The sequence below is a fragment of the Phyllopteryx taeniolatus genome, unplaced genomic scaffold (genome assembly GCF_024500385.1).
Source record: "Phyllopteryx taeniolatus isolate TA_2022b unplaced genomic scaffold, UOR_Ptae_1.2 contig_29, whole genome shotgun sequence".
In the NCBI taxonomy this organism is placed as follows: domain Eukaryota; kingdom Metazoa; phylum Chordata; class Actinopteri; order Syngnathiformes; family Syngnathidae; genus Phyllopteryx; species Phyllopteryx taeniolatus.
Genome location: NW_026903217.1, coordinates 578,346 through 601,366, shown reverse-complemented (window position 1 = coordinate 601,366; position 23,021 = coordinate 578,346). Strand labels below are relative to the sequence as shown.

Sequence of the window (23,021 nt, the reverse complement as noted above, 5' to 3'; positions counted from 1 at the left end):
CTTGAATTGTGGTTTCTTTGTATTCTAATGGATATTTATTGAGAATTACAATCGTTCAGTTGAATAGAGCAAAGTTTGTGTAGGGCAATTTCAGAAACAAAAAAAGAGACAGAGTGAAAAGGTAGTTAAATAATAGAGGAAAAGACGACAACAAAAGACAAAACTCTCTCTTGCTGTTAACAAGATGAGGAAAGTAATCTAGTACAATGACACAGAATCGAGTGTTGTATGGGGCAGTTGTGCTACCGCCTGTGAGGGAAGGATACAACAAGATAGGACAGGACTGGACAGGACAGGGATAGGAGTGGAAGCATGCAGGACAGGGGGTCATGGAACCGGCTGTACAACTGAAGTGTGGTGGGAGTGGCTATGTAAATTATAAACATCTATAGGACCAGAGTGTAAGTGAGGGGCTACCCAAGAAATTCTCATAGTTCTCAGTCATTTGTCGAAGATGCCTGAGGAATGGAGGAAAAGTGTGCTGGTGCCAATTTTTAAGAACAAAGGTGATGTGCAGAGCTGTGGGAACTATAGAGGAATAAAGTTGATGAGCCACACAATGATGTTATGGGAAAGAGTAGTGGGGGCTAGACTCAGGACAGAAGTGAGTATTTGTGAGCAACAGTGTGGTTTCATGACTAGAAAGAGTACCCCATTATTTGTTTTGAGGATGTTGATGGAAAAGTAGAGAGCAGGTCAGAAGGAGCTACATTATGTCTTTGTAGATTCAACCAGGGCGGCACGGTGGCCGACTGGTTAGAGCGTCAGCCTCACAGTTCTGAGGTGCGGGGTTCAATCCCCGTCCCCGCCTGTGTGGAGTTTGCATGTTCTCCCTGTGCCTGTGTGGGTTTTCTCCGGGCACTCCGGTTTCCTCCCACATCCCAAAAACATGCATTAATTGGAGACTCTAAATTGCCCGTAGGCATGACTGTGAGTGCGAATGGTTGTTAGTTTCTATGTGCCCTGCGATTGGCTGGCAACCAGTTCAGGGTGTACCCCGCCTCCTGCCCGATGACAGCTGGGATAGGCTCCAGCACGCCCGCGACCCTAGTGAGGAGAAGCGGCTCAGAAAATGGATGGATGGATGGATAGATTCAACCAGAGGAGGAGCTGCCAGCTATGAGGCCTGTTAGTGTTTCAGCTAATGAACTTACAACACCTAATTTTGCAAAATGAAACTTCATGTATTCTGAGATTTAGGTCGACAAAAGGTAGGAAAGGTCTGTCGTCAGCTTATTCGCAAGGGATGAAAGCGTACCTGATGATTTTTTACACACTCAAAATGACCATGCAGACACCCACATTCCAACTGTGGATAGCATCATGAATTGCAACTGCGAAAATTGACTTCAGGCCTCAGTTAGAATGGACCTCACAAGCAATGGTTTACTAAACCAGTGATCTAAACACTGAGCTACAAGGCTTTCTTGTGCTGGACAGACTTAGCGTATTCGTTAAGGAGCTAATTTAGCTGTCACCGGGGCATGGTTAGCACGTCTGCCTCACAGTTCTGAGGACGGGTTAAAATCTGGCCTCGCCTGTGTGAGTTTGTATGTTATCCCCATGAGCCACGTAGTCCCGCAACGCTATCCACCATGCTGCCTTCGACAACACAAACCTGCTCCAGCAACGATAAAAATTCGCCGTCACCCAGGCCGACGTCAGCGGAATCCCCAGACGTTCAAAGCGTTTTGTAGGGGGCTTACTCATTGTTTAGCATAGGAACCTCCACGGTTAACAGCATCAGTTTAAACACGGTTAAGAAACAGATTGGGGCGTTCCGAACTGAAATTCCTAACATTCGACGCAGTATGGAGAGACAAACCGCTAACCTCCAATCGTTAGGCAAGACACTCGAGGGCACTATCCTTGTCCTCAACACTACAGTGTCATCCTGAACCAAACTAGACAGCTGCCGTCGGTGGTCCAAACGGATTATGCTCAAACACAGATTGTTATCACATTGATTAATGACATGCTACATCATGTCTCTTCATCCATAGACAATTTAGCAATGGGCAGAATCCCTCCATACTTGGTACCCCTGAGGTTAGTCGAAAGCATCCTGTCTAAAGGTCTAGCAAGCCCCATAACCCCTGTCCAAGCCCACTTGGCTTTTTCTCTCGGGAGTTCGACTATCTTGTATGTCTTGTAATTAATGTTGGCATCTGGCAGCACGACACTGACGTCCGAGTCAGTACTCCCGCGGTAGTCGCCTATCATGATAGTAATCCTGATCTGCATCTGGCGCCTAATTTGCACATGTGCATCCTCGCAAAAACATTCCTTACCTGTGTCCCAGTAAGCTGTTCATCCGAGATGTAGCGGATGGGATTTGTAGGCTGAAGCCTATGAAGGATGGGTCGCGGTGTAGAGCAGAAGCTACACCTCGCTACCATGTTACTACGACTCATGCAGAAATTGTTGGGTCCAAATGGCTAGTCAAGACACTAAAACAGACAGAACAACTGAGCTCCCACTCATGGACTCCTGGTCCGCAGCAGATAACATCTTAATTGCCTTGGTCAGTCTCGGTTACTGCATGACTTTCGGCATCGCCTCCCTGCTCTATCGAAAGACTCAGAACTTGTAGGATCTTCCGAACCAGTGCCCAAATGCGTGACCCAAAATTTTCCGTAGGAAAAGAATGACTGAACCCGAACCTAACCCCATACAGATAGGGGAGGAGGTCCTCCTTGACCTAAATTGCCCCCCGGACCTCTCTACCCCCTTTTGAATCTCGACTAGGATTCAGCTCTCCCCAAGTGAAAGTCAATGGTGTAACTGTTGTTCTGTCATCATTTCCACACAGACTGGATCAATGTTTGGAGCTTCTGATCAGAACCAACCGCCTACCCAAAGCTGCTATCCTGGCTCGCACGTACCTGCCCAGCCAGGTGTCCCGTGTGTTCAAACTGTGGCAAGAAAACTCAGATTAATAACATTTAACAAACAGTTAGTGCATCATAAATTAATAGTTCAATTCATTGTGCTGCTTCTTCTGGTGTGCATCCCTTGGTCAAGCTTGGATGAAAGGAGTTCAGGGATGATGGTGTTGAACGCTGAGCTGAAGTACACGAACAGAATCCTCGCGTAGGTCCCTGCACTGTTGAGGTGTGCAAGGATGAAGTGCAGTCCCATGTTGACTGCATCATCCGCAAACCTGTTCGCTCGGTAGGCAAACGGCAGGGGGTCCAGCAGGGGACCTGTGATGCTCTTGAAGTGGTCCAGCACGAGACGTTCAAAGGACTTCATGACCACAGATGTCAAGGCGACAGGCCTGTAGTCATAGCTAAAATACCAAAGGAGTGGCTTCAGAAAAACATCTCTGGAGAGACCTGAAAATGGCTGTACACCAATGTTCACGATCCAACCTGACAGAACTGGAGAGGATCTGCAAGGAGGAATGGCAGAGGATCCCCAAATCCAGGTGTGAAGAACTTGTTTCATCATTCCCAAAAAGACCTTTGGCTGTATTAGCTCAAAAGGTTGCTTCTACTCAATACTGAGCAAAGGGTCGGAATACTGATATTTCAGTTTTTCTTTTTTAATAAATCGGAAAACATTTTAACAATTCCATTTTTGTTGATTTATTAAAAAAGAAAAACTGAAATATCACACAGCCATAAGTATTCAGACCCTTTGCTGTGCCATTAATGTATTTAACTTGTGCTGTCCATTTCTTCTAATCATCCTTAAGATGGTTCTACACCTCCATTGGAGTCCAGCTGCTTTTTATTATACTGATTGGACTTGGTTAGGAAAGCCACACACCTGTCTACATAAGACCTTACAGCTCACAGAGCAAAGGAGAATCATGAGGTCAAAGGAACTGACTGAAGAGCTCAGAGACAGAATTGTGGCAAGGCACAGATCTGGCAAAGGTTACAAAAACATTTCTGCTGCACTTAAGGTTCCTAAGAGCACAGTGGCCTCCATAATCCTGAAATGGAAGACGTTTTTGACGATCAGAACCCTTCCTCGAGCTGGCCGTCCGGCCAAACTGAGCAACTTGGTGAAAGAGGTAAAGAAGAACCCAAAGATCACTGTGGCTGAGCTCAGAGATGCAGTCGGGAGATGGAAGAAAATTCTAGAAAGACAACCATCACTGCACCCCTCCAGCAGTCTGGGATTTATGGCAGAGTGGCCCGACGGAAGCCTCTCCTCAGTGCAAGACACATGAAAGCCCACATGGAGCTTGCTAAAAAACATGTAAAGGACTCAAAGATGTTGAGAAATAATTATAATTAAATAATTATAAGAATTATTTGGTCTGATGAGACCAAGATAGAAATTGTTGGCCTTAATTCTAAGTGGCATATTGTGGAGAAAACCAGGCACTGCTCATCAACTGTCCAATACAGTCCCAACAGTGAAGCATGGTGGTGGCAGCATCATGCTGTGGGGGTGTTTTTCAGCTGCAGGGACAGGACGACTGGTTGCAATTGAAGGAAAGATAAATGCGGCCAAGTACAGGAATATCCAGGATGAAAACCTTCTCCAGTGTACTCAGAACCTCAGACTGGGCCGAAGGTTCACCTTCAAAAAAGACAGTGACCCTAAGCACATCAGAATCAGAATCATCTTTATTTGCCAAGTATGTCCAAAAAACACACAAGGAATTTGTCTCCGGTAGTTGGAGCCACTCTAGTACGACAACAGACAGTCAATTGACAAATAACACTTTTGAGACATAAAGACATTGACAAAAAACAGTCACTGACCAATAAGGGGTTAATAGTTATCTGGTAATGCCGGTACATTATTTTTTATTTTTTTTATTTTTTATTTTTTTTTACAATTGTGCAAAAGATGCAGAGGCCTCTAGCACTAAGAGCAGTTCGAATGACGAATAATTGCAATAGTCCGGTGTAATGACCATTGTGCAAAGGGCGCCGAGACTTCAAGGAGTGTATGCAGTTTAAAGTGATGAGTAGCGCGATAATCTGGGACAATGTTGGTTTTGCAAATGTTGCAGATACTCCTCAATCAGTGTGCAAATGGAGCCGATGCTACTTTGGCAAGAGTGGCCAGTATTGGTCAACAACAAATAGTGCAGCGTGGCAAGACTACAACAGTGAGTGCACGAGTAATATATAATTGGCCCAAAAAGAAATGTGACAATGAACTCATCCATCCATCCATTTTCTGAGCCGCTTCTCCTCACTAGGGTCGCGGGCGTGCTGGAGCCTATCCCAGCTATCATCGGGGAGGAGGCGGGGTACACCCTGAACTGGTTGCCAGCCAATTGCAGGGCAGATACAAACAAAGAACCATTCGCCTGCACATGCACATCTACGGGCAATTTAGAGTCTCCAATGAATGCATGTTTTTGGGATGTGGGAGGAAACCGGAGTGCCTGGAGAAAACCCATGCAGGCACGGGGAGAACATGCAAACGCCACACAGGCGGGGCCGGGGGTTGAACCCCGCTCCTCAGAACTGTGAGGCTGACGTGCTAACCAGTCGGCCACCCTGCCGCCACAATGAACTCAAGTAAAAAAATTGCCAGCATTTTGTAATGGAATTGTAGGTTAGGTGTTTAAGAAGTTGATCGCAAGAGGGAAGAAGCTGTTGGAATGTCTGCTAGTTGTAGTTTGCATTGATCGGTAGCGCCTACCTGAGGGAAGGAGCTGGAAGAGCTGGTGACCGGGATGTGGAGGGTCCGAGAGGATTTTGCACGCTCTTGTCTTAGTTCCGGCAGCGTGCAAGTCCTCAAGGGTGGGTGGGTGGTTGGGTACCGACAATCCTTTCAGCAGTTTTTATTGTCCGTTGCAGTCGGAGTTTGTCCTTTTTTGTAGCAGCACCAAACCAGACTGTGATAGAAGAACACAGGACTGATTCGATGACCGCTGTGTAGAACTGACTCATCAGCTCCTGTGGCAGGCCGTGCTTTCTCAGAAGCTGCAGGAAGTACATCCTCTGCTGGGCCTTGTTGAGGACGGAGTTGATGTTGGTCGCCCACTTCAGGTCCTGAGAGATTGTAATTCCCATTAACTTGAAGGTCTCGACGGTTGACACAAGGCAGCTGGACAACGTGAGGGGCAGCTGTGGCCAAGGATACCTCCTGAAGTCCACGATCATCTCTACAGTCTTGAGCGTGTTCAGCTCCAGGTTGTGTCGGCCGCACCACAGCTCCAGCCGCTGCGCTTTCTGTCGATATGCAGACTCGTCACCGTCCTTGATGAGGCCGATGACATTGGTGTCATCTGCAACTTGTGGAGTTTGACAGCCGCGTGCGCTGAGGTGCAGTTGTTCGTGTAGAGAGAGAAGAGCAGCGGAGAGAGGACACAACCTTGGGGCGCCCCAGTGCTGATGCTGCGTGTGGATGAGGTGGTCTCTCCCAGCCTCACCTGCTGTGTCCTGCCCATCAGGAAACTGTAAATACACTGGCAGATGGCAGGTGAGACGCTGAGCTGGAGAAGCTTGGATGAAAGGAGTTCAGGGATGATGGTGTTGAACGCTGAGCTGAAATACACGAACAGGATCCTCGCGTAGGTCCCTGCACTGTCGAGGTGTGCAAGGATGAAGTGCAGTCCCATGTTGACTGCATCATCCGCAAACCTGTTCGCTCAGTAGGCAAACTGCAGGGGGTCCAGCAGGGGACCTGTGATGCTCTTGAGATGGTCCAGCACGAGACTTTCAAAGGACTTCATGACCACAGATGTCAAGGCGACAGGCCTGTAGTCATAGCTAAAATACCAAAGGAGTGGCATCAGAAAAACTCTGTGACTGTTTTTGAATGGCCCATCCAGAGCTCTGACTTAACCCCAATTGAGCATCTCTGGAGAGACCTGAAAATGGCTGTACACCAATGTTCACGATCCAACCTGACAGAACTGGAGAGGATCTGCAAGGAGGAATGGCAGAGGATCCCCAAATCCAGGTGTGAAGAACTTGTTTCATCATTCCCGAAAATACTTTTGGCTGTAATAGCTCAAAAGGTTGCTTCTACTCAATACTGACCAAAGGGTCTGAATACTGATATTTCAGTTTTTCTTTTTTAATAAATTGGAAAACATTTCAACAATTCCATTGTTTTTCTGTCAATATGGGGTGCTGTGTTTACAACACCAATTCCAATGAGGTTGGGACGTTGTGTTAAACATAAGAAGAGTGCGGGTACGAGATTGGCCTGCCTCCACTCCAGACCTGTCTCCCATTGAAAATGTGCAGCGCATTATGGAGCGAAAAATACAACGGCGACCCCGGACTGTTGAACAGCTGAAGCTGTACATCAAGCAAGAATGAGAGAGAATTTGACCTACAAAGCTTCAACAATTATTGTCCTCAGTTCCAAAACATTTATTGAATGTTGTTAAAAGAAAAGGTGATGCAACACACTGATAAACTTGACACTGTCCCAGCTTTTTTGGAACGTGTTGCAGCCATAAAATTCTAAGTTCATGATTATTTGCTAAAAACAATCAAGTTTATCAGTTTGAACATTAAATATCTTGTTTTTGTAGTGTATTCAATTAAATATAGGTTGAACATGATTTGCAAATCGTTGTATTCTATTTTTATTTGTGTAACACAACGTCCCAACTTCATTGGAATTGGGGTTGTACATTAATGTGGAAAAAAAATGAACAAATGATTTTAGCAAATGGCTGCAATATAAAAAAGAGTGAAAAATTTAAGGGGCTCTGAAAACTTTCTTTACCACTGTATATTTGGGTTTGGCACTAAATAAGCTTGATACACAGTGTGCCCAGAACACCTCAGCAGGGAGAGGTTAGGGAGGAATCCTAAACGGATGCCCGAGCCACCTCATCTGGCTCCTCTAAATGCAGAGGCGCAGCGGCTCGACTATGAGCCCCCGGATGACCAAGCTTCTCACCCTAATCATCCATCCATCCATTTTCTGAGCCGCTTCTCCTCACTAGGGTCGCTGGCGTGCTGGAGCCTATCCCAGCCATCATCGGGCAGGAGGCAGGGTACACCCTGAACTGGTTGCCAGCCAATCGCAGGGCACATACAAACAAACAACCATTCGCACTCACATTCACACCTATGGGCAATTTAAGGTCTCCAATTAATGCATGTTTTTGGGATGTGGGAGGAAACCGGAGTGCCCGGATAAAACCCACGCAGGCACGGGGAGAACACGCAAACTCCACACAGGCGGGGCCGGGGATTGAATCCCGATCCTCAGAACTGTGAGGCAGACGCTCTAACCAGTCGTCCACCGTGCCGCCTCACCCTAATCAGATGTTGGATTTATCTTACCCAACATTATAAAAAAATAGACACAAAAGGAATGAAGACGCTGGTTTCTTTTTCTCATGAGGAGGGCGTATGGGAGATTGTTCAGATCACAGCCTCTCAACACGCTCTAAACAATCCCCCCCCTCGCTCCTGCTTTTATTTGAAATAGGAGGGATTTACAAATCATAATGTTCTAAGCAATAAGACACAACACAAAATATTTGATGATAAGAGGGTTTTTCCCAGACATAGTATTCTAAGTAATAAGACACAACACATAATATTGAACCAACACCTGTCACGACCCGACCACATCCGATCACGTCCTTGGTCCAGGCGCCCTTCCATCGGATGATGCTGAGTCTTCTTTTTGAAGGCGAGACATCTAAAATTGTCCATTATACTAATGCAAGCTAAGCAAATAAATGATAACTTCTACAATTTATCTAACATCAGACAAGATAATTATTAATGGTTAGTAAAAAGATGTTACACTACTAAAATCTATATTTGTGGAAGCATTAAAGCTCTTCGGTATATTGAATCTATCCAACATCCATCCATCCATCCATTTTCGACCGCTTATCCGGGTTCGGGTCGCGGGCGCAGTAGCTTTAGCAGGGACACCCAGACTTCACTCTCCCCAGCCACTTCATCCAGTTCTTCCGGGGGGATCCCGAGTCGTTCACAGGCCAGCCGAAGGACGTAGTCTCTCCAGCGAGTCCTGGGTTGTCCCCGGGGTCTCCTCCCGGTGGGACGTGCCCAGAAAACCTCACCAGGGAGGCGTCCGGGAGGCATCCGAATCAGATGCCCCAGCCACCTCATCTGGCTCCTCTCAATATGAAGGAGCAACGGCTCTACTCTGAGATCCTCCCGGATGACCGAGCTTCTCACCCTATCTCTAAGGGAGAGCCCGGACACCCTGCGGAGGAAACTCATTTCGGCTGCTTGTATCGGGATCTTGTTCTTTCGGTCACGACCCACAGCTCGTGACCATAGGTGAGGTTAGGAACGTAAATCGACCGGTAAAATGAAAGTTTTGCCTTTCGGCTTAGCTCCTTCTTTACCACAACGGATCGATACAAAGTCCGCATCACTGCAGACACTGCACCGATCCGCCTGTCAATCTCCCGTTCCATTCTTCCCTCACTCGTAAACAAGACCCCAAGATACTTGATCTCCTCCACTTGGGGCAGGATCTCATCCCCGACCTGGAGAGGGCATGCCACCCTTTTCCGACTGAGGAGCATGGTCTCAGATTTGGAGGTGCTGATTCTCATCCCAGCCGCTTTACACTCGGCTGCGAACTGCTCCAGTGAGAGTTGGAGGTCACGGCTTGATGAAGCCAACAGAACCACATAATCTGCAAAAAGCAGAGATGCAATACTGAGGCCACCAAACTGGTGCCTAGAAATTCTGTCTGTAAAAGTTATGAACAGAATCGGTGACAAAAAAAGCAGCCTTGGCGGAGTCCAACCCTCACCGGGAACGAGTCCGACTTACTGCCGGATATGCGGACCAAACTCTGACTCCGGTCGTACAAGGACCGAACAGCCCGTATCAGGGGGTTCGGTACCCCATACTGCCGAAGCACTCTCCACAGGACTCCCCGAGGGACACGGTCGAACGCCTTCTCCAAGTCCACAAAACACATGGAGACTGGTTGGGGCGAATTCCCATGCACCCTCAAGGACCCTGCTGAGGGTGTAGAGCTGGTCCACTGTTCCACAGCCAGGACGAAAACCACACTCCTCCTCCTGAATCTGAGATTCGACTTCCCGACGGACCCTCCCCTCCAGCACCCCTGAATAGACCTTACCAGGGAGGCTGAGGAGTGTGATCACCCTGTATTTGGAACAACTTAAAAAGGGGGACCACCACCCCAGTCTGCCAATTCAGAGGCACTGTCCCCGATGTCCACGCGATGTTGCAGAGGCGTTTCAACCAGGACAGCCCCACAACATCCAGAGCCTTTAGGAACTCCGGGCGAATCTCATCCACCCCCGGAGCCCTGGCACCGAGGAGCTTTTTACCTACCTCGGTGTCCTCAAACCCTTCCTCGTGGGAAGGCGTGTCGGTGGAATTGAGGAGGTCTTCGAAGTATTCTCCCCACAGACTCACAACGTCCCAAGTCGAGGTCAGCACCACCCCATCCCCACTATACACAGTGTTGGTGGTGCACTGCTTTCCTCTCCTGAGACGCCGGATGGTGGACCAGAATTTCCTCGAAGCCGTCCGGAAGTCTTTCTCCATGGCCTCACCGAACTCCTCCCATACCTGAGTTTTTGCTTCAGCGACTACCAGAGCTGCATTCCGCTTGGGCAGCTGGCCAGCAGGCCAAAAAGGCCCGATAGGACTCCTTCAGCTTGACGGCATCCCTCACCGTTGGTGTCCACCAACGGGTTCAGGGATTGCCGCCACGACAGGCACCGACCACCTTACAGCCACATCTCCGGTCGGCCGCCTCAGCAATGGAGGCGCGGAACATGGTCCACTCGGACTCGATCACCCCCGCCTCCCCCGGAACATGACCAAAGTTCTGTCGGAGGTGGGAGTTGAAACTTCTTCTGACAGGGGATTCTGCCAGACGTTCCCAGCAGACCCTCACAATACGTTTGGGCCTGCCACGTCGGACCGGCATCTTCCCCCACCATCGGAGCCAACTCACCACCAGGTGGTGATCAGTTGACAGCTGCGCCCCTCTCTTCACCCAAGTGTCCAAGAGATCCGGCCGCAAGTCCGATGACACGACCACAAAGTCGATCATCGAACTGCGACCTAGGGTGTGCTGGTGCCAAGTGCACGTGCGGACGCCCTTATTCTTGAACATGGTGTTCGTTATGGACAATCCGTGACGAGCACAGAAGTCCAATAACAGAACACCGCTCGGGTTCTGATCGGGGGGGCCCGTTTTTCCCAATCACGCCCTTACAGGTCTCACTGTCATTGCCCACGTGAGCATTGAAGTCCCCCAGCAGAACGATAGAGTCCCCAGCGGGAGCGCTCTCCAGCACCCCCTCCAATGACTCCAAAAAGGATGAGTACTCTGAACTGCTGTTTGGTGCATAGACACAAATAACAGTCAGGACCCTTCCCCCCCACCCGAAGGCGGAGGGAGGCTACCCTCTCATCCACCGGGGTGAGCCCCAACGTACAGGCGCTAAGCCGGGGGGCAATAAGTATACCCACACCTGCTTGGCGCCTCTCTCCGTGGGCAACTCCAGAGTGGAATCCAACCTCTCTCGAGAGGACTGGTACCAGAGCCCAAGCTGTGTGTGGAGGCGAGTCCAACTATATCTAGTCGGAACTTCTCGACCTCACACACCAGCTTGGGCTCCTTCCCTGCCAGATAAGTGACATTCCGCGTCCCTAGAGCCAGCTTCTGTAGCCGGGGATCGGATCGCCAAGGTCCCTGCCTTCGGCCCCCGCCCAGCTTGCACTGCACCCGACCCCTCTGTCGCCTCCCACAGGTGGTGAGCCCACGGGAAGGTGTCACGGACGGCAATGCCGTAAGGGCAGATCCCAAAAAAGAGACTAGGTAAGAGGTCCGAACAATTTTAATTCAATGACAGAGCATGTGATAGCGAGACATACGAAAATAAAGGGGCTCACAACCAGAGAATCAAAAAACAGATAACGCACGGAGACACGACAAAAGGTCCGTGTGGTATAATCGTATAGAACCTAAATTTGGACAGCGCTCAGAACGGCGGCAAACACGGGGGCAAAAACGAATGAATATTCCGACGACCACGCACTGTCACGGTGCCCACTAAAAAGGCTGATGATTACAATGCATGACAGGTGCGTCACCGATGTCAACGCCCACCTTTGCTCACCCAGACAGTGCAACACAATGACAGTGCCATGGGTGCAGGCCCGGCCACCAGGCGCTCGCCTTCGAGCCCCACCTCCAGGCCTGGCTCCAGAGGGAGGCCCCGGTGACCCGCGGCCGGGCAAGGGAAAACCAACTCCATCGTTTGTCGTCATCATTAGGGGTCTTTGTGCCGTGCTTTGTCTGGTCCCTAACCTAGGACCTGTTTGTCATGGGTGACCCTGCCAGGGGCATAAAGCCCCAGACACCTTAGCTCCTAGGATCATTGGGACACACTAACCCTTCCACCACGATAACGTGACGGCTCAAGGAGGGGTCCAAATGAACAGTAAAACCATAGTGCTCATCATCTGGTAGACCTTGGCCAACTCGGATTCCGGCTGAGGCGAAGAAACAAGCACGGCGCATCGAGAAGCAGCCGAGGGCCACGGCAGGCTCCCCGTGGTGCTAGCGGCTGTTGTGCCGTGGTCCTCTCTCGGCACCTTTGAAACGCTTCTCGAAATGACAGCATAATTTTCACTGACATTTACTGCTACTTCAGATGCTAATTCACTACAGGTGAAAATCAAACTTGTCTCCCAAACGGTTTTCAACATCAGTTTTAAAATTATTTTTTGTCACCTTTCATTTCTTTGATGCTTCTTTGCTATGTATTCACAAAAACAAACAAATACAGATAGAAATATACAGTATTGGATGTAGAGGAATAAAACAAATCTGTTTAAATTTGGAAATAAAAACATGAGAAACAACTTGATCTAACCAATCATATTTTAATGACTATGCATTAGAAATAACTGTATTATATAATGCTGAGGGCGGCAGGGTGGCCGACTGGTTAGAGCGTCAGCCTCACAGTTCTGAGGACCCGGGTTCAATCCCCGGCCCCGCCTGTGTGGAGTTTGCATGTTCTCCCCGTACCTGCGTGGGTTTTCTCCGGGCACGCCGGTTTCCTCCCACATCCCAAAAACATGCATTAATTGGAGACTCTAAATTGCCCGTAGGCATGACTGTGAGTGCGAATGGTTGTTTGTTTCTATGTGCCCTGCGATTGGCTGGCAACCAGTTCAGGGTGTACCCCGCCTCCTGCCCGATGACAGCTGGGATAGGCTCCAGCACGCCCGCGACCCTATTGAGGAGAAGCGGCTCAGAAAATGGATGGATGGATATAATGCTGAATGGCTGGTAATGTTCTTTAACTCATTCACTACCAGCTTTCCCAGTTAACATGGTTATTTGACTTCAAAAGCCGTCAATGGCAGTGAATGTTTTTTAAACACTTGAAGTTTGGTCGTTACAATTGAACAAATCACAAAGAAAGGCAAGCTGTCACATTCATGTATACTGCACATGAATATGCTGATGCAGTTGGCTGGGCTGGCTCGAGTGCGCAAATACTTCCTGACATGACAAGCTTGAAACGGAATATATTTAAAATGACATTCAACATTAGTAAAGTAGCACAGGGATTCACTTGACAGGCTGAATGCCTCGATCGATTTATGTCATGACAGGACAAGGGAAAGCTGATCATGCTGCTGCTGAAGTTATGGTTTCTCTTTAATGGTTGTGGTTTTAAGGACTGCCATAGGACAAGTGATGCCGGTAACGCAAAAAATAAATAAATAAATAAATAAAACCAACCATTATGAGTAATGAGCAAAGTAACATGTTACTTTCCCTGAGAAAGTAATTAGACTACAGTTACTACTTCTCACCAACAATAGTTACTTTTGCATCATTAATGTCTCTTGCGAAGTTTTAATGTGAGGGTCCAGGGTTTAAGTCCCTTTTCAGGCGACATAATTCTGAAGTTGTTCACTAAATATTACGCAGGTACTTTCACTCAGACACTTGAACACTTCAAAACACCCAACACGTTCATCTATGCACCATACACACTCACTTTGACCTTGGGTATCTCTATCATTCGCATACCAGGTGTTCTGTCTTGCGAGTACCTGTTTAGTCAGTCACATTTCTTATTGCCAGTAGAGCCTGGATAGCTCAGTCAGTATAGCAACAGACTTTTAATCTGAGGGTTCAAGTCGCGGCGGCACGGTGGCCGACTGGTTAGAGCGTCAGCCTCACAGTTCTGAGGTGCGGGGTTCAATCCCCGTCCCCGCCTGTGTGGAGTTTGCATGTTCTCCCCGTGCCTGCGTGGGTTTTCTCCGGGCACTCCGGTTTCCTCCCACATCCCAAAAACATGCATTAATTGGAGACTCTAAATTGCCCGTAGGCATGACTGTGAGTGAGAATGGTTGTTTGTTTCGATGTGCCCTGCGATTGGCTGGCAACCAGTTCAGGGTGTACCCCGCCTCCTGCCCGATGACAGCTGGGATAGGCTCCAGCACGCCCGCGACCCTAGTGAGGAGAAGCGGCTCAGAAAATGGATGGATGGATGGTTCAAGTCGCTGTTCAGGTGACATACTTCTTAAGAGGTTGTTCACTAAATATCACTCACACACTTGAACACTTCAAAACACCCAACACATGTTCATCGATGCACCTCTCCCTTTCTGACTTTGACCTTGGGTATCTCAGTCAGAAGCATACCTGCCTTTTTATCAGATGTTCTGTCTTTCAAGTACCTGTTTATTCAGTCGTGTCGCTTGCGCTTAATTTGAACCTCGTCTCCTCAGCTCACTCCCTCATTTACTTTAGATCCTGGATAGCTCAGTCGGTTGAGCATTAGACATTTAATCTGAGGGTCCAGGGTACAAGTCCCTGTTCAGGTGAGCTCATTCTTAAGCAGTTGTTCCCTCAATATCACACAGGTACTTTCACTCGAACACTTCAAAACACCCACCACATGTTCATCGATGCACCACACACTCTCACTTTGACCTTGGGTATCTTGGTCAGTAGGATACCAGGCTTTTAATCTGATGTTCTGTCTTTTGAGAGCCACTCTTAATTTGCACCTAGTATCCTCACCTCACTGCGTCCCTCATTGACGACAGACCCTGGATAGCTCAGTCGGTAGAGCATCAGACTTTTAATCTGAGGGTCGAGGGTTCAAGTCCCTGTTCAGGCGATATCAATCTTAAGAAGTTGTTCACTAAATATTATGCAAGTACTTTCACTCAGACACTTGAACACCCAAAACGTTCATCTATGCACCACACACTCTCACTTTGACCTTGGGTATCTCGGTCATTCGCATACCAGGCTTTTAATCTAATGTTCTGTCTTGCGAGTACCTGTTTAGTCAGTGTCAAATTTCTTGCTTGCGCTTAATTTGCACCTTGTCTCCTCAGCTCACTCCCTCATTTATTCTATCTCCTGGATTGCTCAGTCGGTTGAGCATTAGACTTTTAATCTGAGGGTCCAGGGTTCAAGTCCCTGTTCGAGTTACTTGTTCAGGTGAGATAATTCTTAAGCAGTTGTTCACTAAATATCACGCAGGTACTTTGACTGAGACACTTGAACACTTCAAAACACCCACCACATATTCATCGATGCACCTCTCACTTTCTGACTTTGACCTTGGGTATCTCGGTCATTCACATACCAGGCTTTTAATGTTCTGTCTTTCGAGTACCTGTTTCATCAGTCAAATTTCTTATTGCCAGTAGAGCCTGGATATCTCAGTCAGTATAGCATCAGACTTTTAATCTGAGGCTCAAGGGTTCAAGTCTCTGTTCAGGTGACATATTTTTTAAGAGGTTGTTCACAAAATATCACTCAGACACTTGAACACTTCAAAACACCCACCACATATTCATTGATGCACCTCTCACTTTCTGACTTTGACCTTGGGTATCTCGGTCATTCACATACCAGGCTTTTAATTTGATGTTCTGTCTTTCGAGTACCTGTTTCGTCAGTCAAATCTTGCTTGCGCTTAATTTGCACCTCGTCTCCTCAACTCACTCCCCCATTGACTGTAGAGCCTGGATAGCTCAGTCGGTAGAGCATCAGACTTTTAATCTGAGGGTCCAGGGTTCAAGTCCCTGTTCAGGCGACATAATTCTTAAGAAGTTGTTCACTAAATATTATGCAGGTACTTTCACTCAGACACTTGAACACTTCAAAACACCCAACATGTTCATCTGTTCACCACACACTCTCACTTTGACCTTGGGTATCTTGGTCATTTGCATACCTGGTTTTTAATCTGATTTTCTGTCTTGCGAGTACCTGTTTAGTCAGTGTCAAATTTCTTGCTTGTGCTAAATTTGCACCTCGTCTCCTCAGCTCACTCCCTCATTTAATCTATCTCCTGGATTGCTCAATCGGTTGAAGTATTAGACTTTTAATCTGAGGGTCCAGGGTTCAAGTCCCGTTTCGAGTTACCTGTTTAGGTGAGATAATTCTTAAGCAGTTGTTCACTAAATATCACATAGGTACTTTGACTCAGACACTTGAACACTTCAAAACACCCACCACATATTCATCGATGCACCTCTCACTTTCTGACTTTGACCTTGGGTATTGTTGGATTTATCTTACCCAACATTATAAAAAATAGACACAAAAGGAATGAAGACGCTGGTTTCTTTTTCTCATGAGGAGGGCGTATGGGAGATTGTTCAGATTACAGCCTCTCAACACGCTCTAAACAATCTCTCCCGTCGCTCCTGCATTTATTTGAAAATAGGGAGGTTTCTAAGTTTACAAGACATAACGTACTAAGCTACAAGACACAACACACTAAGGGTAGGGTTTCAAGGTGAAAACATGGGACCAACACCTGCCACGTCCCGGCCACGTCCTTCTCTCTGATGATTCCTGCTGAGTCATCTTCTTGAAGGCGAGACATGTTCCTTTCTCAAAAAGGTCCATAATACTAATGCAAGCTAAGCAAATAAATGATAACTTCTACAATATATTTAACATTTCCCTCCTGTTTATCATGTATTTGCACAAATTCTCATATCATTTAACAGTCACTTCATTTCAATTTTTTTTAACTGTAGAATCATTTTTATGAAACAAATACATTTACACTCAGAGTAAACTTGTCATACATGAATGTTGTAGTTTAAACATCGTAATCATCTGGATCAGGAAAAAAATCGGGTAAAACAACATCATCATCATCATCATCGTCATCATTATCAACCTCCAATAAAGGATAAATCTGCTCCATACGGTTCCACGTGGGGGTAATTGCTGTGGTAATTAATCTACTGATTAAAGCCCGAATGCATGGGGTACAATAACATCCACACCATGTCAGAATGGCTGCAAAAACAGCAATTGATATCAATATTGGTGAAATTAGGGTTTTGTATTTACCAAAAACGTCCATCCAGCTGTCCCACAAGGAGTGTTGATTGAGGGTCCGTAGACCATCGATGGCTCTGGTCAAGCTGCCATCTGAAGCAGTATTGTTTGTTCTCCAAACATACCGCAAACACCTCTCTCTCTTGCGAGGAGCATGTCGACAGCTATGCGGTCTTGGAACGTCCTTGAGTTGCTCATGCACAGCTTCCAACCCACTCTGAGTCCAATTTCCTAATCTCTGTACATTGAAGTGGATATAGTTTATCCCATCAACATTTTTATTAATCGTACACCACCAGCATATGAAGTATTCAAATCCTCCTGCAACTTGGTCAGCTAATTTGTATTGATTAGGAACCCCACGAGGAACACCTATGGCGTCGATGTATGTTTTATGTTGGATAATTTTGCCTCTGCCAGGATAAATCTCTTTTTTGTCTGTGTTCAAGATTGGACAAAAACATTGGTGCCCTTTCCATTAAATCTTGAACAGGCATAGGGTATACTGACACATGCAATATCAAAGTGATAATAGCGCACAATCCAGATATATCTTTAGGTAATCTATCAAACAGTCTATTCTCTCCGCACCACCACCAGATGTCGCTCTGTGATACTGGCATAAAATTTGGTCCGACTTTTAAGGTTACTTTACACTGTGTGTCGTTCAGTGGTCCTAATTTTTTGCCTTTACTAATCATGTTTATACAAGTAAAATTATTCGGTGGTACTAAAGTAGAAAACATTGGTTTGTGTTTATCTGCTTTTATGACGGGATATATAGGATCCCATGATTAATGGAATAATACAATCTTGTGATAATTGTGCCGGAACTATGCGCAACAAAAGCCTCGGACCCATGCAAACCACACAATCATTTCTCGCTACATTTGCTGCTTGTTCCACCAATAGTAACCAATTGTTATTTTGTCCTGAAACTCCTGTGACAGCAAGGAACCAATCATCAGTAGTTATGTTGTTAACCATTAAAATTTGTCCACCTTTCTTGAAGTTTTCAATGGCATTTATGGTTTAAATGGTTTAACACGGTTCCCATAACACAATGCTCCTCGGAATTGGGGATCTTTTCCGCCAGAATATGCCCACAAGCTCATCATCAAACACACTGGGTGACTTGATTTGTATTTCAATATTAAACTATGGGCCGTTTTGCTTATGTTAAACTTCTTTCTATGTTCTTTTGCTGTTTTTAGTGACCAACTGGACCAATCATAACCTGTTTCACCAATGAGGTGTTCCCATCCAAAGCCTATAGTTGCATACCAGTCACATCCAAATCCCCAATTCTGCCCATTCTCTTGAGCATCATTGGTGAGAGCCGCATATGGAATTATGATTAAAGCAGTTTGATTTTGGGGGGCACAAAATATTAAACCGGTTTGCCGCGTTTGGAGGCCATGCCCACAGTTCTGATCATCAGCTGTACTCCTTTTGATACGAGTTAATGGTTCAAAATTTTCCATTATTGGGTTCGTCATATTGGTCCAGCTGGTAGGTGATTTTCTATCTAAAAAATTCGTTGTATCATTTAGGGTGGGACGTCCCATGTACCACATAAACAAAACCAACACCATAGTAGCCAAAGTTGCTACGTAACAACTTATCGAATCTTGTAACCAACGTGGGTGTGCCATTCTGCTGAGTTCTCACTAAAAGGGTTGGTGTCTTTTTTCTTCACTAACCAGCAAGCATTTTCAGAATCTACACATCTGCTCCCGCTCCGTTATCAGACTTTTGCTCACCTTCCCTATTTGAGTACTCAGCTGAAATGACTCTTTTACAGTGTGTTAAATGAACCCATGTATTTCTTTCTGCTATTTTTAGGGCTGTTGGAGTTGTCAATAACACTTGATACGGTCCTTCCCACTTTGGTGAATGCCAGTGCTTCTTTTTGATGCTTCGAATTAGGACCCAGTCTCCTGGTCCAACCAACTTGGTTTCCTGCTGGGAAACATGTTTACTTTCAGCAGATACTTTTAAATCATTTTGTTTCTCTAACAACTTTCTCATGTAATCAGCTAAGGTTGTTTCGTCATCAAGTTCCCATTTTTGTTTAAACAACGGAAGTCTATAAGGTCTTCCAAACAATGTTTCGTATGGTGTTAAACCTGCGGTGCTTGTAATGTTGATGTACATTTTAACGAGGTCAAGACACTGTGTCCATGACCTTCCTGTCTCTTCCATACATTTTTTCAGTCTGTTTTTAATTGTGCCATTCATTCTTTCCACTAGACCTGCACTCTGAGGGTGGTAAGCACAATGGTTTTTCAAATTGATGTGGAACATGGTTCCTATTTTATTGATTTTTTGATTTACAAAATGAGTCCCATTATCGCTGTAAATGGTTTCAGGTATGCCATATCTTGGAATGATGTCTTTACATAGTGCTTTTGCCACCGTCAGAGCATCAGGTGATTTTGTTGGGAATAATTCGATCCATTTAGAAAATGCATCTATGATAACCAAACAGAACTTCTTTCCCTCACTTTGACTTAATTCTATGTAATCCATGTGAATGCTTTGGAAGGGGTATGTTGGCACTGGGAATTGACCTCTAGTAGGTCGCAATTGCCCTTGCGGATTATGTCGTGCACAGATCATGCATGCTCTACAATAATTCTTTGAATATAAATTGAAACCATAGGTTGTATAGTGTCGATGTATCTGTGCCACCATCCCTCCGGTTGAGACATGTGACACACCATGGCTCAATATAGCAGCCCATTTAAATAGGTTTTTTGGAAGTATTTGTTTCCCTTCTGTGCTAATGTAAATTTTATTTTGTAGTTTTGCACCTTGTTTTTCCCAATAATTGCGTTCTTGTTGTGGACTTTGTTGTTGCATGTCTTTTAGTGTGTGGTCATCTCAGGTTTGTTGTTCAATTTCTTTTTTTAAACCTAAAAATGGTTTATCGGCTGCTTCTTTCGCGGCTTTGTCAGCAAATGCGTTTCCTTTAGAAACCTTGTCAGTGCCAGATGTATGTGCAACACATTTACAAATTGCCACTTTTCGTGGATGTTGCACTGCGTGTAATAATTGTTTAAGTAATTCAGCATGTGTTATTGGCTTCCCTGTTGACGTAATCATTCCTCTGTTATCCCAATATTGCGCAAACACATGAACTGTGGAATACGCATATTGGCTATCAGTATCGATTGTAACATCTTTATTTATCATTAGTTTGCATGCCTCGGTTAATGCTACTAATTCAGCAGCTTGGGCGGAGTAATGTGACGGTAGTGACTCAGCTTTTAGCACAATAGCTAAAGTTACCACCGCGTATCCTGTTTTTATCTTCCCTAGTTCATCTTTTTTCGAAGAACCATCTACATATAGAACCTGTCCGTCACTTAACGGGTGATCTTTCAAATCACCTCTACATTTAGCAGTTTGTTCAGCCAATTCCTGACAATCATGCTGCGTGCCTTCATCAAGTAAGGGTATTAGTGTGGGTGGATTTAAGGTTGTGCATCGCTCAACAGTCAAATGTGGTTGTGACAGCAAGATGGCCATGCAAGATAAATGTCTTGCAGGTGATAAAAACGCCATATTGGTTTGCAATAGGAGAGCAGACACTGTATGTGGGACTTTAAGAGTTAATGGATGAAATAACAGAATCGTGGAACTGCTCTCTACTGCCATCGAAGCTGCCACAACTGCTCTGACACAATTCGGTAATGCACACGTCACGCTGTCCAATTTAGTCGAAAAATAAGCTATTGGTCTTAGCTCATCACCGTGTTGTTGTGTGAGTACGGAGGTCATGTAATAGTTTTTACAATCTACCATTTGAATGAATGGTTTATCATAATTTGGAAGGGCCAGCGCAGTACTGGACACCAAATGTTGTTTAATGTCACAGAAGGCCTTTTCTGCCTCTGTATTCCATTGAACAGGTGATGTCATTTTAAGGTTAGCTTCATACATTAATTTTGACAATGGTGCAACAATTTCTGCATAGTTTGGACCTAAAAATGACATCATATGTTTCTTCATCTGTGGTTTAGGGGCTTTTAAGACTATAGCTTTTCTGTCTTCGAATATAGTCCTTCCTCCTACACTTAAATTATGGCCTAGATATTTGACTTGCCTTTTACACCATTGTAATTTATTTTTGTTAACTTTATGTCCCTCTTCTGCTAGATGATGCAGTAAGGCCAATGAATCTTTGATGCATGTCTCTCCATCTGGAGATGCCAGGAGAACATCATCTACATAGAGTAAAATTTGGTTCCCTCCTGGGGGAGTGAATTTAGACATGCTTGTTCTCATTACTTGTGAATAAATGGTTGGACTTTCACAGTAACCTTGTGGTAATCTAGTAAATGTATATTGTTTTCCCTCAAATGTGAATGCAAACCAAAATTGACTGTTCTTTTCTACTGGTACAGAAAAGAAGGCATTACTTATGTCCACCACTGTAAACACAGTAGCGTCTGGTCTCAATGAATTTAACAATGTGTGTGGATCTGGTACGCATGCTGCTCTCTGTATTACTGCAGAATTTACTGCCTGTAAGTCTTGTACCATTCGCCAACCCACTGAAGGTGGGGCCTTTTTTACGGGAAAAATGAGTGTGTTACATGGTGATTCTGGACACTCCACTATAACTCCTGCCTTAATTAGTGCTTCAATTACCGGTTTGATTCCTTCATGTGCATCTGGTTTTAATGGATATTGACGAATCCCTGCCGCGACTTTTGTTTCATTGTCTAATCTTCAGTAATTTTATCAGGTGTCGCATGTCGTAACTTTTTCCCATATCCTGGGTCTGGCCCTGGTGTGTTTTTGTACCACAGAGTTATATGCAGCTCATCACCTTTTTTGTTGTCTTCTACTTCCGTTATAAGCTGCAAGGCTGCAGACAACAGGGCTTTTCCCATGTTTAACGGTGGTTTGTCTGGGATATCGATTGTGTAATAGAATGTAATTTCTCTGCTTTCCAGTGTCACATAGAGGTCCTCTCTTTTTAATTCATGTTTTCGTTTCACTACAATATTTCCATTTGACGATGGAATGAGTACAAGTCCTAGTTGGAATAAGCCATCTCTTCCCAACAAATTCACAGGGCACTCCGGGACTTCGAAGATGGGCAAGATCTCCCCTGTGGGTCTCTAATCCACACAGGCTCAAGTTCCATGGCAAAACTAAATTGCCCATTTGCAGATCTAACTATTGCCTTATGTCCCGATAGTTTGGAACCTGGAATCTTTTCTCGACATGCAGTCCTACATGCTCCTGTATCGCAAAGAAATTTCATTTATTTCCCATTTACTAACAAGGTTATTTCAGGTTTTTCAGTGTCCAAACTCAGAATGTCCTGTAAATTGAAATCCACTTCCTCATTCTCTTTAATGATTACACAAGAGGATTTGTTATGTTGGGAAGCAGGCTGGCTTAGTCATGTGGTAGTTTGTCCGTATTCTCTTTTATTTCTTTTAGGGCAGTCACGTGCAATGTGGCCTTTCTCTCCACAGCACCAACAGCCTCATAACTGGCTCGACCTCTACCATAACTTCCTCTCCCACAGCCTCTGCCACGTCCTGTAAAATTTGCTCCCCCTCTGCCTTGGTAGTATATTTCTGCTCCTTCGTTGAGGAAGACATCTATCTTCCTTTTTTTTAATCCTAACTCTCTCTCTGCGTGGAGGGCATGATTAACATATTCCTCCAGAGGGCCAGTTGCTAGTTTTATCCAATGTTTATCTACCCATCTTTTAATGT

The 23,021-nt window shown here is 45.6% G+C and overlaps 2 non-coding genes across 2 annotated transcripts; both read left to right on the top strand.

Moving 5' to 3' along the window:
* Positions 1-15,009: 15,009 nt before the first annotated feature.
* trnak-uuu (transfer RNA lysine (anticodon UUU)) lies at positions 15,010-15,082 on the top strand. The gene has a single exon. It is a non-coding gene; the product is annotated as a tRNA-Lys (tRNA).
* An 857-nt stretch (positions 15,083-15,939) lies between these two features.
* trnak-uuu (transfer RNA lysine (anticodon UUU)) lies at positions 15,940-16,012 on the top strand. Its single transcript has one exon. It is a non-coding gene; the product is annotated as a tRNA-Lys (tRNA).
* Positions 16,013-23,021: the final 7,009 nt, after the last annotated feature.